The following is a 6,000-nucleotide window of genomic DNA, read 5'->3' on the forward strand; positions in this document are numbered from 1 at the left end:
TGGCTCATACTTGACTAGTGAATATAAACCCACTGACAATGCCTCTTTTATTTTAGACTCTTATCTGTTATTTTTATAAAGATGTACAGGCCATTTAACCGAGGCTGCCCTCTGAACCTGTCTTTTCTGATGTCCAGTACTCTCATGATGTAATGGATGGACATGGATGGACATTATGTAACACACACCCATACATACCCATACATACAGTGCTGCAGATTTTGAGTTTAGTTGTTCTGAGCTCCTATATATACCATTCACAGGCTGAGGTAAGAGGTGACAACGCGCATGCCTGTGAGCTAGACAAAAGCCTCAGAATAGTGATATAGCTCATCATGATGAAAGCATATTGGAGTGAGTGTAAGCACTGGGTGACATAATCCTCATCTGAAGGTGCTTCAATTGCGCCCCTGTGTGGTTAAGAGCAGGGTAATCAAGAGAGGGGGGGAGATGTCCTTATATGAGAAACAGAATGTAGGTTAATGATCACTTTCAAGAGGAAATTTCATAACCTGAATAATGAAATGACTCAGACACTTAACCTGTTCACATGTTTGATAGTGCATGAAAAAAAGAGAGAATATATTCAGATGCATTGATAATTTCATTAGCCCATAAAGACCCAGTTCATATATTATTTTTTTCTCTCTATTTAATCCTTTCTAATGTGATTTATCACTATTTATCATAATATTATCCTCTCCATTTTGCATTTATTTCAGTGAGAATCAGGTTGTTTTTTTTTTTTTTTTAATATACTACCGATCATGTACTTTAATCATTGTGCTGAAATTACATTTGAGGGTTATCAAACCAAAAACAGAGAAAACTTGAGAAAAAGTGACTTTATCAGTAAAAATTTATCATTAACTGAACATAAACCAAGTGTCTCCATCCACTGTCATTGATCCAACTCCATAGGTTTTACTGGTGAATCAATGTTATAGAAGATGACAGCATTTCCATGTTCACTACAGAGCCTCCCAACATCCAAATGGGTCATATCTGATGACCATGAAAAGATGACAAACTGCATTTTATGTCAATTATTTACATGCATTGATAGGATTAGTGGCTCTAAAGTTATTAAGCATTTTAGATCAGGAGATGCTTTTGGACACTGGTGTATATTTGGGTCTTTATGGGTTAACAAAAACCATAGGATACATCACACCTACCAACTCCCTGTTCCCACTGATGTCAAATACTATCATGATTAAAAAATGCTCAGTTGTCAAATCAAATCTATATTTCTTTTAGGCTAACTCTTTAAAACCTGACGTGTCATCGCTGACACACCCTGTGCATATGCAGTTTGGATGGCTGAAACACTTTCACTGTTAGTGCAATTGGAAAAATTCCAACTGTTTCTGAAACTTGAGACATTGCACTTTATAAGCTTTATTGGGTCATTACGGTAATTTCACTCACGCCTGTACTAGAAGCTGAAGAAGAAGTTGTTTTAGCAGTATTATCACATACAGTAAATTGTAAATGACTGCTAGACTGGAAAGTTCTAAGTGCTCTGGGAAACTGGACAAAAGGACTCACTCATAACATATTTTCAAACGTAGTCAAAGTAAGAAAAAAAGTCTGGACAGACCATTTTAGGCTTAGGGTTTAAAGGGTTAGGGTGGATTTTTCTTCATGGTGAGAGTTGAAGAGACCCAGCAGATACTTAGTTAAAATGATTATTCATGGTCAGAACATGACAAATATTTCACAAATCTACAGGCAGCACAATTAAAACCATTATAACCATTGGAGGGGGAAAAAAAAAAATTGAATAAAATTAAGTATTTTTAAGCATTCTAGTAAATGGTGTGAACAAAATCATTAATAAAGCATAGTTCAAAAAAATTGTGAGGGCCAATTTTTGCAACTGTTTCATCTGCTTTTTGCCATTTTTTCTCTATACATGCAACTGTTGAGAATGGTCTAATATTGTTTGTTGTGGATGTAGCCCTTATCCCTTTGTTTGCCCTGTTTTTGTGCTGCCTCTTGGTCAGGTTGTCATTGTAAATGGAAATTGGTTCAGGTAAAATAAAAAGCAATAAAAATGTTTATTGATTCATTTATACAGTACTTTGTTAGAATATTAAATTATGACATTTTGTCAATATTGTTTTGTAACACCCTGTTAGCAGTGAATCTGAATTTATTATGTCCTACATTTATCCATACTATACAATAACATCCTGCATTGTTAAGACTCTTGGTTTATTAACCCCATGAAAGCATTAGGGAAAACAAGAACAAATAAAAAAAAAAGAAAAGAAACTGTTGAGAGCTCATTCTTCCAATCCTGTGTACAGATATTACACTGTTGCCCATAAAATTTGAAATTTTTTTTTAATCTCTTCTCATGAAATGATTGTGATGTGATTTATTCTTAATAGAACTGGGATTCAGTATGTAATCATTGCACCTGGTCAAATGCAATTACTAATGTGTATAAATAAGAATGAAAAGAGGAATGTGTCTGAAGTTAAAATTATTCCAACTTTATGGGCAACATTGCAAATACACAGTGCATCTATTAATATATAGAATAAAGTCCAAGAAATGATAAGGAGCTGGTCAGGCAGGATCTGAGCTGCTCACCTCCAGAATGAGGACATGGACAAGAAGGACAGGAAACATAAATCTACAAGTGTTTGTTTACATACATTATTGAGCACGACAATAAATACTGAACGATGTCATGTCACCTGTGAAGAATTGTGACAATCTATAAATTTGTGAAAAGCAGAAGAGTGGTGTATTTCCTTGTCCTTTCTGTTGGTTTAATGGATACATACAAAACTCAAATATCAAGTTCATTTTTCTTTCAATCTGAATAAAACACGTGTTGAAGAAATAACTAAACACTCCAAAGGAGGAAGTTTGCTCTAGTGGAGTGTTTACTGTTATAGTGAACTTACAATTACAGACAGTGGGGCTGAGAAAGTAAACTGAACCAGAACACTCACAGATATGACATTTATACACAATCAAAATGTAGGGAAGAGACGATGTCTACTATATAGACAATAGGGATCAATGGGGTCTGAATCTGTCTGTATTGAGACCATGTGATGAGGTCAGGGGGTCGGGCAGACAGTTGATAATGACAAAAGAGGTACAAGACCATAACATCAAAATTCTGAGGAGGATAATTTAACCCTAAAACACCCAAACAGCCCCCAGTGACCCAAAGCTTCTCCCGATCTAAAATGTTTAATAACTTTTGAAACATTAATTCTATAAATGTTTTAATTATTCAAGTAAAATGCAGCTTTTCATGGTCATCAGATATGACTCATTTGGATGTTCAGAGACTTCGTAGTGAACGTGGAAATACCGTCATCTACAACATTAATTCACCAGTAAAACCTATATAGCATATCAAATGACAGTGATTGCAGAAGTTTGTTTTTATGTTCAGTTAATGATATATTTTGCTGAAGAAGTCACTTTTCTGTTTTCATATAATCTTTACATTTACTTTGAGGTTTTATGAATATCTACATGATCAGTTACTTAAATATAGAATAGCACCTTATTTTCACCAAAAAATACAAAAATATAGCAGATATTTTAATAAATTATTAGAAATCACTTAGGAAAGGTTAAATGTAAAGAAAAACTAATTTGGAAGTCACCATGAAGAAGCTCTAAGTGTTTAAAGGATAATAGCCTAAGGAGGATGTATACTTTGATCAAACAATGGTCAAAGAACTGAGTTTGTTTTGGTATCCTTCATCACATTCCTACACATACACTAAAACTGTCAATGAAAGTAATATGTTTAGTGCAAAAGTCTGTACTGAGAAACTCTGCAGTTTAACTACAGCAAATCTACTGCAATTTGACTGGAGTTAAAGTAGTATCTTCAGTGGGTTAAGGAACAGATCTGACATCTATTCTCTTTACCTGAAACATGTACAACAAATGACCCAAATGCAGGACCAGGAGCTCAATATGAACAGTCTTTATTGACTGGCAAACAAGCAACAGACAAGGGGCAGGCAGCAGGTGAGTCGGGGACAGGCGATGGGTCGGTAACCGGAATATCCAGACGAAGCCACAGGGACGAAGACAGGAGACGTGGTCAGTGGCGGAGGGCAGGTCGGTCATCCAGGGATCAGGCAGGGAGATGTGGTCATACAAAGGTGAGTTTACCAGGGAGCAGACAGACACGGTCAGACAGGCAGGTGAATATCCAGGCAGCAGGCAGGGCAGGTCAGGGACAATCAGGATCAGAGGTTCAGGCAGGAGATGAATGCTGGAGAGTAACACACAACATAGAAACAATGTGGCAGAGAACAGAGGGCAGAGGGGTGAATATATACACCCAGCCTGATGAGCTCAGCTGAGCTCAACAGGTGAGCAGAGTAAACTGATTGGGAGGTGTGGCTGAGAGAGAGAGAGAGAGAGAGAGAGAGAGAGAGAGAGAGAGAGAGAGAGAGAGAGAGAGAGAGAGAGAGAGAGAGAGAGAGAGAGAGAGAGAGAGAGAGAGAGAGAGAGAGAGAGAGAGAGAGAGAGAGAGAGAGAGAGAGAGAGAGAGAGAGAGAGAGAGAGAGAGAGAGAGAGAGAGAGAGGAGAGAGAGAGAGAGAGAGAGAGAGAGAGAGAGAGAGAGAGAGAGAGAGAGAGAGAGAGAGAGAGAGAGAGAGAGATGTGACATTACCAGTGAATTTTATTGAAATGGTCAAATTTGACAGTTCACCAAATAAATACCAATAAACAACTGAAATGCAGCTTATTGGGTTGGTTTCTATTCCACAGTTCTCAGCTTTAAAATGTATGCATGTCATGAACATGCTTTTTCTTTGGCCATTATATAAAATAACGTAGTGATGACATGTCAAGTGAAGTACAGTAGATGATACATGAGGACAGAAAACTCCAAAAACATGTTTTCAAGAAGTGTATGTACAGGGCTCAGACTATCCAGGAAGTGAAGCTGGATTTTGGCTCTTAACAGGTCAACAATAAAAAACAATGCTTTAAATAGTTCAAACAGTTTTTTTATAAGAACACTTAAAGTAGATCAAGAATAAAATACAATAACAGGTCCACAGTCATGCAAACACAGTGGGCCGGATCTATTAAAGGTTTGCATGTATAAAAATGTGCAAACTCATTGCACATGCTAAAAATGTACAAACTGATTTACTAACAGTACGGACTAAGGGTTGCATCTTTCAAAGGTGCAAAATAGCGTGTCTACATCCAGTTAGTACGTTGCAAAATGGGGCGTTTACATGCAATTGTGCGTGTGCTGGGAGGAAAAAATGTAGATATATTAATTTAGCACACGCAAAGTGATTTATCAAACATGAAAGCAATTTTGCTCATAGAAACTGCGTCTATATTTAACATATCTCAAATGGAGGTGCAAACAGTTTGTACACGTAATTGTGCACACATGGAAGTGGTTATTGTCCCAAGAAGAAGACATCAAAAGGATGAAATGAGATGCAGAGAACACATTTTTCACCCCCATGTGAACATTTTTGGAATGATGAAGGAAAAAGTAATTGAGACATATGCACCCCCCCCCCCCCCCACACACACACACACACACACACACACACACACACACACACACACAGACTTTACAAGACTCTTTTCCACTTGATCTGACAATTGTGATTAAAAATACACACTGACATTAGGCCACAGTGTGACAAAATTATGTGCACAGTGTGACAGTCAATCCAACAACCCCCACGGCCCCCCCCACCTATAAAAATTAAAAATAAATGAATGAATGAGTCATGCAATACCCTCTATGACAAAACTCCTCCATCGTTACATTTCCATGCATTTGGATCATTCCAGTCACTGTTCCCATTAGTGCTGGTTTATCCCAGAGCAGTTTTTCCTGCGTATTGTCTCCAGTAGCGCAAGCTAAATCCTCATTTAAAAAGGGCGGTCTCCAAGACTTTGCACCTGTTGTAACTTGCGCAAGCAATCTTTGTAAATCACCCACAAACTGCGGTTCAACCCCACAT

This window comes from Sphaeramia orbicularis, chromosome 16 (assembly GCF_902148855.1).
Source record: "Sphaeramia orbicularis chromosome 16, fSphaOr1.1, whole genome shotgun sequence".
NCBI lineage: Eukaryota > Metazoa > Chordata > Actinopteri > Kurtiformes > Apogonidae > Sphaeramia > Sphaeramia orbicularis.